General features: G+C 35.3%; 1 long non-coding RNA gene and 1 pseudogene across 1 annotated transcript; both read right to left on the reverse strand.

Annotated features, from left to right (window-relative positions):
• Positions 1–14,786, reverse strand: part of LOC135204737 (zinc finger protein OZF-like) — a 500,203-nt pseudogene that overhangs the window by 291,647 nt on the left and 193,770 nt on the right.
• On the reverse strand, positions 1,543–6,737 carry LOC135204463 (uncharacterized). The gene is made up of 2 exons (XR_010312234.1): positions 6,536–6,737; positions 1,543–1,801 (listed from the first exon to the last, which is right to left on the reverse strand). It is a non-coding gene; the product is annotated as an uncharacterized LOC135204463 (long non-coding RNA).

Consider the following 14,786-nt stretch of genomic DNA (forward strand, 5'->3'; position numbering starts at 1 on the left):
AATCAATGGTTATTTGGAATAAAGAATTCATTTAGCGTTAACTTTAAAATAAGCAGTCGTTTTAGGGTATCATCATAGCGGATATCTGTTGCTTAGCCAAGTTTATGATGTCACGTTTCTCTTGTGAAATCACTTCCTTATATTGAAACTCTGCCTGGCCCCTTTAACCTTCCTGTTCATATCGAGTCATTATAATATCCTGTTTCGTTATTCTCTCTCTCTCTCTCTCTCTCTCTCTCTCTCTCTCTCTCTCTCTCGTGTGTGAATTACGGATGTGTGGTCTCCCACCTCCAACCCCACACATCCCTGTGACTCATGAGGTTTGTTTTCCCTTTGGTAAAATGCGTAGTTCACTGTATTCAGTCATGTCATTAGTTCACTGTATTCAGTCATGTCATTGTTTAATAAAAAATCCCAGGTGGCTAGAAATTTTAGATTACCTCAACAACTGAAGTGTGGCGTATGTTCACACTGCGCAGACTGCATAAATATGCCGCACCAGTGATGAAATACATGAATAATTGTCATAGTAACCTTGCGTAAATTACGGTTATCCATTTACAAAATTGGTAATATTTGCCAGATGTTCTTGTCGGAGTTTGTAGACTTCTGTGGACTGAAGTACGCAGTAGGCCATGTTGACAAAAGGCTAAGGTCGTCATCTTTGACAGCCGCTTTTTCATGTTAACCGATGTTATAAGAATAATGATGAACACGTTAATGGACAACGCATCTAACAGCACTTTCCTAGAAAATTAGGATTTATATCCCACCAAATCGTGTCGCTACAGATGTTATAGATGTTTTTTACCGGATATCAAAGCACGAAACTGTCGCGAACCTCTCACAGATGAGTGCAACAACAAAGCTTGAGGTGAAAATGGAGGAAAGTCAAACGCGATCAAAGTTTCCTTTTAAACTTGTACACTTTTTTTTTCTTTTTAACTGTAAATACATTTTGGTAGACTAGGAAAATTAAAACATTCCGATTTTCTTTAGTTTAATACTTTCGGACAAAAATGAAATTTATAACAGTATGACAATTTAGAATGGTGGTAATTTCGACAATAATAAAACATTTGTTACCGTTATCAGTCACCTCCCTTATTTGAAACAAAGCGAAATAGGAGGATTATCTAGGTTTCGACAGATTTTCTAATAGCAATTTTAATCTAAGTTTCATAACGCTAACACATTCACGTTGTCAAAAATGACAGTCAAATGTTAAAATACAGTCAAATGTTAATAATATAATCTCTGCACTTTTAATTCCAGACCAGCAGACTCCCATACACTACTTCACCAAAACTTATAATAACAAGGAACTACTATCGTACAAAAGAATTACAAATGGTTGGGAAAACTGTTTAGGGTAGTTTTTTTTTTTTTAAGGAATGTCATTATGCTCTTAATCTAGGTTCCAAACATTCACTATATCTCGTGTAATATTGAGAGAGACTTGTAGTTAACAAGAACTAAACAAAAGGGAATCCTATTAACTTTAAGAAATCATATTCACGTACATTATTAATATTTTCTTTCCTAAGGTTCATTATATGTTATATCTTAGAATCTGTTCCCTTAAAATAGATCATTATTTCTCAAAGATTATGTCTACTTGCCCATTAGAGGCATCCTAGTAAAAAAAGACAAAAACACTAAAGGGAAAAGGGAAGGCTTTTCATGGTATGCTCTCCTAAATATCTACAGACACCACTTTTTCACAAACATTTGTAATACACCCGCACTGCATAGACAAGCAGTTTGTTTCTTCTGAGCAGCAGAGATGATCCAGTACATCCTGAAACAAAAGAAAAATATTAATTTGCTGCTCTGATACAGGATTTCTATATAAAATGTTAAAATATTAAGAGTTCTATTTTCATTAGACAAAAAACATGACAAATTATGAAATTGATTATCCAATTAACAACACTAAGTTTACCGATTATTAAAGGTTAACACTTCAGAGAATTAGCTCAAAAATAACTCATTTGGTAAAATAATTATTTGTATTTTACTGCAGTCTTATTCTTTTTAAGGAGTTCACAAAGTTTGAAATCTGACCAGAAACAAAATTTGTTGGAGAAGCTGCTCACAAACACTAAGTACCTGAAAGCCCCTTCCTTCCTTCCTCAGCCATTAACCTGACAAAAGTTGAACCTACCAAAATTTCAACAGTTACAAAATCTACGTTAGCATCTGTAACTCGATTGGTGCTAACCAACTTAAACTATTGTACTCAATTAAAAAAACACCAGTACTGCATAGCCTCAAACACTACACATACAATGGATATTATAAAGTTTGTACACAAACTATTAACCCATTGCCTCTAAGTTTCCTATAATTTCAGGATTTGCTGTAAAAATAAAACCTATTTAAAGAAGTAATCAGTTTTAACTATTTTCAAATTATTTAGCCTAGTAAGATTAAAAAAATATTTGACTATCCCCATAGTGCTCGTAGCAGGACCACCATTATAAAATTCTCAGTTTATTCATCAGATGTTTGATCACATTGTAAATGCCACACTTATGTTTGATTTTCCATATTAAAATTTCCACACTAGTTTGGTTTTCCATATCATTAAACACTGACACCATCACTGGTTGGATCAACGCAGATAAAAACACTAGCAGGAGATATTATATCAGTCCAGTCAAGCACTCGACCAAACTCAACCTTCCCTCGGGAAGTGAAGGAAGCTATGCGCAGGTGGGATCATATCAGCAATCTTGGCAGTTTCATCGTCTTTCAGCCATGTCTCACCAATGGCCAAAGTGGCCATAAAATTTTCAGTTAGCAAGTCTCCAATCTGAAGTGTTTGATTTCCTACCGATTGGATATTCACACACTCATTTTAATTTTGTATTAGCAATCATTGCCATGATCTGTATAATCAGCAATCTTCTTCATTACATAATGTAAGGTTTTGCATTCTTTTGAGTTCAGTATATGACCATCTGATATTTGCAACCATGTCAATTTATTCAGTTCATTTCAATAGCAACAGTAATATTCTTTTTGCTTCCTTCACCAAGATACACACATTCTTTGTGATACGCTGATCACCACATACACATCTAAACCATTCTCCTTCATTATCATCCTTATTGAAAGAATGATAGGTCACCGCCGCAGTGATTTTAGTACCCATAGTGACTCTTAACCGCATTAATGGGGGTAGGGCAGAGTAAAAAAAAATTAGACCGTCAATTCTCAGTTTCAAATTGGGTAAAGCGAAAATTAACCGCATTAACGGGGGTAGGGCAGAGTAAAAAAAATTAGACCGTCAATTCTCGGTTTCAAATTGAGTAAAGCGAAAACACGCCCAATCCGCACATACGCTCTCCATCCTGAAAAAAGATAAAGTTCATGACTCCTACAAATCTGAAAATAAGATATTTAAATACATGACTCAAATCTGAAAAGAAGACATTTAAATTCAGACACCTGGACCGATAATAGATTGAAATTCATGTAGCTTAGATTTTGTAACAGCATTTTCTTTGAATACAAAATTTCATGAGCAGAGACTTGAACCTGTGGTGTTATGGTCACTAGTTAGCCACAGATCATACATCATGATGATCCATGTTGCCACTGTCTCACCGCGTTGAGGCCATGACCGTCGAGACAGTAGGGGACGTCAATGCCAAGGAAGGATCGGCCTGTCAAAGCCTCCCCTCCCCCAGTACTGTCACGGAACCCTAAACCGTGAGGCAAGCCCCTAACTAGTAAGGGCGAACCCTTCCTAGAAAGGGACTCCCGGAATCAACATTGACATGAGTTTCCACACCATACCAATGCCAACCCCAGGTTTCTTTACTTGAAAGTAAAAGGGGTTCAAAAGTAGGAAGTAAAGTAAGAGGCGACTTATGCTCGTAGAGCCTGTTCCATTGTTAGTAAGTTTGATTTGGTTCAAGTCTTCAGCTATAAGTGGCAGCTAGCCAAAAGTAGTATCTGAAAACTCCTTCCTTCCTCACCCATTAACTTAAATAAAATTTTACACTAAAGTTTCAACTGTTACAAAATCTACATGTGCATCTATAAATTTAAGACACGTGGAACCGTGGAGAGTGAATCCAGATATAAGATATTTAAATGGAACAAGGACTTAATCTGAAAATATATAAATATGAAAAAATTCTATATCGAAGAAAAATCGAAGAACTCATTGAAGAACTCATCGAAGAACAATCGAAGAACTCATCGAAGAACAATCGAAGAACTCATCGAAGAACAATCGAAGAACTCATCGAAGAACAATCGAAGAACTCATCGAAGAACAATCAAAGAACTTTTAAATTATATTTGCACTTTCTTCACCACACTGCTTAGTGCCGCAATATTGCCTCAATTCACGAGCACTGCTTAGTGCTGTTCTATTGCAGTCACTTCCAGCACAAATAGCACTACCTCACTCACTTCACTGGCACTGCTTTGCACTCTCTTCATCAGCACTGCTTAACTACTGACAAAATAATATATGTACACACTAAGAAAAAATATATGTACAGAAACATTTCACCTACGTCTACCATAAACACATCGACTCAAATCATTTCAATTCAATAATTTCCTATAAAAAAAACTTGCCAAAATAATATTTTTGACTATCTGAAAACTATTTAGCATTAAATGATTAAACAGACTATCTGCAAGCTATTTAGTATTGAATGATTAAATAAACTGCCTATCTACAAATTATTTAACGTCAAATAATTTAATACACTTTCACTATTTGCAAAGTACTAATCCTCGAGAGATTGAATAAATTCGAATATCTGAAAACTAATTTATTTGGATATAAGTTATTTAGATTAAATGAACCTGTAATAATGAGTGAATCTGGAAAGAAGGTAATTAAATGGAACAATAACTTAATCCGGAAATAAGATATTTAAATTAAATGAACCTTTAAATTAAATGAACCTGGAATAATGACTGAATCCGGAAATAAGATAATTAAATGGAACAATGACTTAATCCGGAAATAAGGTACCTAAATTCATGAAAAAACTATCAAAGAACTCCATAAAGAACAATCAAAGAACTCGTTGAAGATAAATTGAAGAACTTTAGTCATATTTGCAGTTTCTTCACCAGCCCTGATTAGTGCCATACTATTGCACTCACTTCACCCATGATGCTTAGTGCCGTACTATTGTGGTCACTTCACCAGCACAGATAGCACTACCTCACCAAGATCCTTTATACACTAACCACGACATACACAAACCAATCTCCTTCATTATCCTCCTTATTGCAAGAAGGACAGGTCACCACCGCCGTGATTTTTCTAACCTTAGTGACTAGGTTAACCGCATTAACGGGGGTAGGGCAGAGGAAAAAAAATTAAGACAGTCAATTCTCTGTTTCAAACAGAGTAAAGAAGAACTGTCATATTTGCACTTTCTTCACCACACTTAGTGCCGTACTATTGTCTCACTTCATTAGCACTGCTTAGTGCCGTTCTATTGCATTCACTTCACCAGCACACAGCACTACCGAACTCTCTTCACCAGCACTGCTTCACACTGTTGCTCACTTCACCAGCACTGCGTAACTACTGACAAATTAATGTATGTACACTAAACTACTAACAAAATATATGTACACAAACATCTCACCTACGTCTACCATATACCCATTGACTCAAATAGTTTCGATTCAAGGAACAATGACTTAATACGGAAATAAGATACTTAAACTATATGAACCTGGAATAAGAACCTGGAATAATGAGTGAATCCAGAAATAAGATTCATGGATCAATGACTTACTCCGGAAAACTGAAATTAAATGAACCTGGAATAATGAGTGAATCCGGAAATAACACAATTAAATGGAACATTGACTTAGAAATAAGTTCTTTGAATGAACCTGGATTAATGAGTGAAAGAAGATAATTGAATGGAACAATAACCTAATCCGGAAATAACTTATCTAAATCCATGAAAACTATATCGAGCACTAATAAGAACAATCCAAGAACTTGCTGAATATCAATCAAAGCACTCTTAAGAACATCGAATAATTTAAGTCATATTTGCACTTTCTTCACCAGCGCTGCTTAGTGCCGAACTATTGCACTCACTTCACCAGCACTGCTTAACAATAACAAACCCATCGACTCATAATTATTTCGATTCAAGGATTTCTTAAAAAAAAAAAAAAAAAAAAAAAATACCAAAATTAGTTTTTACTATCTGCACACTATTTAGAATCAAGCTAAATAAACTGACCTTCTGCAAACTATTTCTATTGAATGATTAAATAAACTACGTATCTGCAAACTATTAAACTTACTATCTGCAAATTACTTATCCTCGAGAGATTAAATAAATTCTTTGATTATCTGAAAACTATCTAGCCTCGAGAGATTAAATTAATTTCTTTACTATCCCCAAACTATTCAGCCTAGAGAGAATAGATAAATTCTTGACTCTGCAAACTATTTGGCCTCGACGAGATTAAATAAATTTTTTTCCCTTTATAAAAGAAATCGGTAACTGGCACTTTTACAAACCAATCAATGTCAAAATCTGCAACGATAACTTCAACACTGCATTTTATTCTTCTCTGCCGAGATGGTCCAGTACAGTTAACTGCAACAAAGGGAAAATAATCTTAATTTTTCTCTTTCCAGGTGTCTCTTAAAGCAAGATTTTTTTGTTGTAACACTTACCAATTTAATTTTTTTAATGAATTGAGAATATTTGAGCTTTATTTTAATCAAAGTCACAGAGGACAATATATGCCCCTAATTCCTTTCATACACAAAGTACCCCAGAATTTAAATACTTTTTTTTAACATTCTCTATTCAGTGTCATTCAACATATAGTTTATTATCGCCTACATCAGCATTCTGAACTCATTTTACTTCTCAGCCGATTCTTCTTTCATTTCTTTACAAGAAAAGACCTTCTATAAACTCTGGCATATATTAGGAAAAAAATTTAATTTCTTTATGAACCTACATTAATTCTTCATTAAAGGATAGTGTCTACAGAAAATATTGTTTAGCATTCACCTACCTCACATTCATCATTAAGCAAAATTGAAGTCTTTTTCTTTTAAAGATTTTCTTGTTAATTTTAAGAGAATTTTAAAAAGAACAGATGTCTACTACCCTCTCTGATCACCAAGATATTACACACCACAGATGAATTGGTCACCGTTAGCCATGGATCATACACGAGGAATGTCACACATCCATCATGGATGAACCATGTTGCCACTGTCTCACCACGCTGAGGTCATGACCATTCGAGACAGGAATCAGCACGAGAATGAAGTAACAATTACATATTAAATACCACTATGTTTCCATATTTAAGAAGAAGCCTGCAATTACAATTAGTATACACCACTATACTTCCATATTCAGCATATTCAGGAATGAAGTAGCTTCCCAGTTTGTAATCACAGCATCCAGCTTATTCTATTTAGTTTATTTGATAATTTTCATTCGCTAATGTATAGTCTTGGGGAAAAAAATATTGGAATTTATTTTAATTTCAATCTTACTTATATTTAATAAACAAAACAATTATTTAACAACCAAAACAACTTACATTAAAGAGTAGATCCACTAATAAAACTGACATTGCCGTACATTACCTTTTTCCCTAGACATGGCCAAAGATACATAATAATGTAAAGCACTTATCACAAATGTTGACGTTGACGTATTCCAAAATTGTAGTTGTCTTGGAGTTAGAACGTTAAGTTTTGTTCAGGGTTAATTTTCTATTACAATGTAGATGCCGGCCTTGCTAATGAGAAACTCTTACTGTAACTGTTCGCCGTGGCTGTGGTAACCTCAGAGGTAATTTACTTCTTACCTTTGACAGGTATACATATTACGCACGCGCGAACTTAAGGCCTATTAGGCAATTACTAGTTGAAGTAATTTAATTCATAAGTTTAATTTTATTATTCATTTTACTTATTAACGCTAATAGTTACTATACTAAGTAGCATTAAGTTATTTACTTTTAATTTATTAAGAAAAATGGATAAAGTTTCGAGTGAAGCTAACGACCGAACGGCTATTCCCCACAGTCTGACACAAATATCAATCCTTTCTGATTTCTAACAAACTAAGCAGGCAAAACCAAGTTTGCACGGGATTTAGGAGGCTTTTGGGACAACCGACAGTAGATCTATTTGCTACAGCAAAAAACCATTCTTCCGATCTTCTGTTCACCAGTCTTGGACCCTAGAGCATGGGTGATAGATGTCATTGCTTCTTGACTGAACAGGATTAGACCTATGTGCCTTCCCTCTGTTTGCTATGATTCAGGAGATAATAAAAAAATTTTCAACTCATCAGAATGCCTCCACGATCCTAGTAGCCCAATTTTGTCCGAGGAAGGAATAGCTTACAGACCTTTGTCTCTTAGTGGACTTCCCAAGACTTCTCCCTCAGAAGAAGTTTCAGTCTCTGCTCAAACAGCCTCACCTGTTCAGATTCCATTAAGGATTATCCGCTCTTTCTCATGACAGGATTTTGACTGTCAGACGACTGGTCAAAGTGAAATGCGTTTCAAAGCAAGCTGCTGAAGCCATTGCTAGATGTTGTCAATCTTCTACAAGCAGGCTCTAACAATCTAAGTGGGCAGTCTTCAGAAATTGGTGTTGAAGACATGACACTGTAACTGAGATTGCAGATTTTTTGCTGTTTTTGAAGTCTTCCTTTGTGATTTCTAACAAAAAAACGCACTAGCACTTCAGTGCTTTCGCCGCTCTTACTTGAATCAACGAATCTGCTCGTTACTAGAAATCAATTAAAAGGATTCTGGGGCACTTCACCAAGAGAACGACATTCACATAAACAACCCGTTACGTTGGGGGGAGAGGGGGTTGTGTAGGATAGGTTGAATGAAGACGAAGGTTTGGAAGGGAGGTTGGGGGGGTTGGGGGGGTGGGGGGGGGAGGAAGGAATTAGAGAGGAATAGATAATGGTACAGACCCATTTGTCTTATAGTACTTTGTTATTTTATTGTGGGTAATTAATTGTCATTAAGCAATTGAGTGAGGGAGGCGGCAAAAGGGCATGGCAAGGCTCTCAGTTAATGTGCATAAGGCTCCAAAAGGGGGATAGGGAGGGAGGAAATTTGGTCTAACATGAAAAGAGGAGTAAACATAGTTAAACGACCTTGACGTACGAAGGGACACTAGTGGACGTCAAAATCTGTATGGAACATAAGAAGCCTTCGGATGAGTCTAGAAAGAAGCTAAAAATGAGTTTGCATTCACCTTCCTTCACTAATGTAGCCTATATGGCCATTGAACAACGAAAGCGACTGAGCCACTTCCCTATTTCCCGATGATGTCCCCCAAGAAACTTCACTCCTATGATACCATCAACTGCATTCACATCTTGTCCTTACATTTTAAAACTCTGCTGTCTATCAACAACCTACAAATGAGTCACAGGAGTCATTGCAGAAATACAAGAAAATGAGAGAAAAGATAAAGAAAGAATACATCAGCTGCTGAAAGAAGATACGAAAGTCAGAATTAACATCAAAGAACAAGATCACTGCCATAAACCAGCTGGTGATACCAGTGATGACATATGGTTTTGGCATTGTAGACTGGCCACAAGGTGAGTTAGACAGGATGGATATTAAAACCAGGAAGATTCTCACCATACATAAAGTCACATACAGACACAAGTGTATGGAAAGAATATACCTCCCTCGCAGAGAAGGTGGATGAGGCCTGAATAGATCAACCAGGCCTACAGAGAAGCAATAGTAAGTATAGGGCAGTACTTGAAAAGCTCTGAGAACGAAAACATCAAAAAGGTTGCCCAACACCATAATGGAGCCCTGAGTCAGCTAACAAAACAGGCTAAGAACTTCGCAGGAGATCTGATAGAAGACACAGAGGCTAATGAACAGACTCCAGCAATAACAATAGCAGGAAGACCAGGCAGAAATACAGTTACAGAGAGGAGAGACTTCGAATCGAAAGGTGGAAAGACAATGGAATAGCAGGAAGATTTCAAGAACTGGAAAAAGGTTTCATAGACAACAAAGAGTCACTCGGATAAGAAATGGAGATCTTGGTTATGATGGAGAAAGACTGATAATAGGAGCACAAGATCAAGGCTTCCTAACAAACAGCTTCAAGAAAATGGGGGGCATGTCAGCAAATGATCCATGTAGGTTTTTTCATGCAGCAATTGAGAGTGTTAGTCATCTGATATCAGCCTGCTAGACTCTGCTTGCAGATGGTCACTACACTGCCCACCACAACAAAATATGTAAAGTATACAGAATTGAAGTGAAAGCAAAAGTGTAAGAGCATGAAACAGATCCAGTCACCTCCAATAGGGCTGTTACCATCTTTTATGACAAGGAAATTCCAACAGGAAGTTATGTAGGAGGTGCTATGAGACCTGATATTGTGATCTGGAAAAAGGAATAAACAGGAAAGATTATAGATGTGACTTTGGCCTCAATAGAGCTGAAAGGCATAAAATAACAAAATACCAAGAATCTGAAGAATGACCTGAAAAGCACATGGGAACTGAAGGAAATAGAAAAAAAATAATTTTGGTGGTAGGAGCAACAGGACTTATAAAGGAAAATCTGCAAAAATATCTTCAGGGTATATGAAGTTGGCCAGTATAAATGAGGTGCAGATTGCTGTCCTCAAAGCAATGGTAAACACCTTAAAACGAGCCCTTGGATATAAGGATAGTGGAATATGAAGGTGCAAATATAGACCCCAGGCTGGGGCCCATTGCACCCCTGATATAAATTGAAAATTACGAATAACACAGTAAGCCAGAGAGAAACCAGATAGTTGCTCTATATGTCAAAGACGTTTTTCTCAACCAAGTCCTCTCAAAAGACACGAGAATTCACACTAGACAGAAACTGTTTACTTGATCTCTGTCCAAGTAGTTTTTATTACATGATTTTATTTAACTTGACTCCTGCATCTGTTTTGAATGAAGGTGTCTCAAAAGGTGTGTAAAAACTCATGCTAGAAAGAAATCATATCCTGTATCTACACTTGGTTTCCAAGAAGTCTTTTTTTTTTCATTAGGTTTTTTCATTAGGTTCATCTTAGAATGAATGTGTTAACTCAGAAGAAAGACGTCGTTCTTCCGCACGATGTTGAAACAGTTTTCTCTTGTAGATTCATAACATATGTGAGCATGTTGTACTTTTGTCTTCTATTCTGCAAATCACAGTCATTGGTTCTGAATGGTATTCTGCAATCACAGTCATTGGTTTTGAATGCCAGACTGTTTTTCAGGTGTCAAAATTCACAAGCAAAGTTACTCATCAGGGAGGATGTTCAGTTACACTGACAGATTTATTAATGTTTTGCACCCCAAAGTAAGTTGCACTTGATGTGAAGATAATTATTGTGAACTTGTCTGCAAAATCTATAGAAAAAAAGGCAACAGCAACCTAAGGGACGATAAAAAGAAAAACCACATATTTTTATGATCCAATTCATGACCATCATCATTGCTGTTACTCAAAGAAGAGAAGGAGAATCTGGAGGAGGGTCTCACTGAAAATGCAGATGAAGGCTCTTCATTTGCAGAGTCTTTATTAGAAGTCAAGGCAGAGGCAAAGTATTTTGGCCAGAGTGAATTTGATGCAAAATGGTTGTGTAACCTTTATGCAAAGGTAAAATAAATGACTTTTAGGTTTTTCTTACAATTGTTCTCAATGAACACTGTATAGTGCTACGTTAAGAAACTTTCCTTTGCCTTCTCCACTTTTCTTGTTCCTGTGTATTTTTTGTATGATTTCCAAAATAAAGAATTAGTATTGTCTTTGGCTGACATGAAGTTTTCTTCCTTTTGTTATTCAGCATTGTGCATATATGCACTTGTATATGTAGTTGTAAGCTTGAATATTTCCATGAAATGTTATTCTTAGTGGAAATAGAAAGGATTGATATCTTCATTAAACTTCAATGAAATTTTGGTACATTTTATATGATTATTTTTTTATATGTTCTTTGTTTTAAGCTTCTACAAAAATGTGCTACAGCATTTGTAAGTAAATCCTAATGCCTTGTATTAGCTCACTAAATACTGGACTGTGTAGTATTTTGTTTTAGGTTAACCAGTCTGAAGTGTTGAGACTAGACTAGTTATGTAAATGACTAAAGTAATGTGTTTTTTCTGATTAGATTAAACATCTTTTTTTTCATTTCATTGTATAAACTTTTCAGAATATTGATATATAATAAAAATAGTTTATACATAAAATTTTTCATTTGACCCCTTTAAAACTTGAATAATATCAGAATAAAATTCTACTGCCTTACTGTCTTTTAACTCTCGGATTCATCCCAACTTGACTTTGTGTGGGGTTATGTTTCTTCCTTCATTCAAAAAAGCCCAGAAGTCTGGCAACCGATCACACAGTCTCTGTACTACGATCAGTTCATCAGAGACAGACTTCTTTTACCTGAAGATCTCTCGAAGACTGAGTTTATCTTGATGCTTGCATGGTTTCTGCATAATGAAGTATGGGAAAAAATATCTAAACTATGATCATGATACTTGAGTTGAGGAGGAAGTTACCAATGCCTAGTCCAAGTGCCTACTATTATCCCAAATAGCTGAAGGTATGATTGAAGGCATATTGACAGCAGACTCGATATGCAGTAATAAGCCACAAATAATTTAGACCTCTGCAGACCTGATCCGAATGTCAATATGAAATCAAGTTGTATCTTGTTGGAGATTTTAAGCTCTTGGGGTTATTACATTTATAACATTTAAAGCTACTTATTATCCCTTGCCATACAGGTGACAAAGGCAACCCTTGTCACTTTGTTTCAGAACTTCAGTACTGAATGAACATTGTAGGTGGTAAATATAATCGCTAGTGGATATTGATATGCTAATTTATGGAATAACTAAATGTTAAGACTTTAGTTTCACTGTCCTAGCCTTCATTTAACCACTAGTGTCACCGGTCTACTTGGTCTTCGTGAACAAAGCTGTGTGGAAGGTCAAGCGTTGGAATAAGGTACCTATTACAAAGCCATATTACGGCCCTCTTGTTAAGTTGGATGGAACGGAGGGCCTAACCAAAGTAGGCAATTATTGTAGAGAAGTTTTTTCTGTTGGGTTTCAGCATAATTTGCACAATTCTAGACTAAAGTCCTTTTAAGATGACTACATAATAACTGACGTATGCACGGAGGTTCTGCGGCAACAAAATAGTTACTTACTAACCGTCATTAAACTTGCATGATGGACAAAATTGTACTGTTCCTCCTGTCACCTGGTGGTTCCCGGACTTCCTGTAGTCTTCCCTCAGGCTCTGGCATACTTGATCTTCAACTAGTATCGTTGATATTAACAGGAGCATTAGAATTAAAACGTTTGGCCTGTGACAGGACAGTTGAATTTATGTATAAAGCTAAAATTCTCGTAGCACCTGAAACTCATTTGTGTATTGGGTCAGGAATATCCTCTCTCTCTCTCTCTCTCTCTCTCTCTCTCTCTCTCTCTCTCTCTCTCTCTCTCTCTCTCCTTTTGGCAATAGTTTCTGTATTTCAGAGTTAAAAAGCGTTACTACATGAAGGAACTTATGCTTCTAGACTCTTCATAAATTATTAAGGAACAATTCTACAGTAATTAAGAGCTGAAAATGGCCCGTTTTAAGGTTAACCGAATAAAGCGAAATGAGCGTAAACCTGCTATTTCAGTTGACATATTTGAAGGCGGATTTTCTCCTTATTTCGAGCTGAAAATAAGTTAAATGAAGGAAATGGTGTCTCCAATAATTGGCGTAGATTAATATACGAATTAAAAGCTGAAGAAAAGAAACCAGACAGAAGAAAGTTAGATAAAGAAGCAAAATGAGTATCATCAGTCTCCCTCTATGTTTCCATTGGCGTCTTTGAAGGCGGGTTTTCCTAATTCATTTGATGAATTCCAGTTTGCTCTAGTCTTCTTCCAACTGCTCTCTCTCCTCACACTTCATTCCTCCCACTTGATTGGTCTCCACTTCCACTTCCACTTCTCCATCAATCAGGTTTCGACAGAATTACGGTCGTTCTCATTCCGTCGGAAATTCGAACATTGTGATCAAGAAGCCTAGAAAACCATCTTTTTATCACAGCAAATACATTTCTATTCATTTTGAAGTTAGTGTATATATATTATATATATATATATATATATATATATATATATATATATATATATATATATCTTTTATATAGAAATCCTTTAAAAATTGAAACCGTACAGTAATAAGCGGATTGTCTGTCACCTCTCTCCATTCGTCAATACAAAAGTAAAACACGAAGATCAAAACATTATACTACTTGGACCTTCCTGTACATTGTTCAAATTGCCCAATGCAAAACTAAATTAGGGTATATAATATATATATATATATATATAATATATATATATATATATATATATATATATATATATATACTATTATATATATATATATATATATATATATATATATATATATATATATATATATATATATATAGTTATATATATATATATATATATATATATAATATATATATATATATATATATATATATATATATATATATATATATATATATATATATATATATATATATATATAATATATATATATATATATATATATATATATATATATATATAAAGGATACAGGTGGACAGCTATGCAGTCGATATATGAAGACCAGAGGGCAGTGGAAACAGGCTGGTACATAAAAACAACTCTATTTGTGCCGACGTTTCAAGACAACAAGTCTCATT

Source organism: Macrobrachium nipponense, chromosome 47, assembly GCF_015104395.2.
Source record: "Macrobrachium nipponense isolate FS-2020 chromosome 47, ASM1510439v2, whole genome shotgun sequence".
Taxonomy (NCBI): domain Eukaryota; kingdom Metazoa; phylum Arthropoda; class Malacostraca; order Decapoda; family Palaemonidae; genus Macrobrachium; species Macrobrachium nipponense.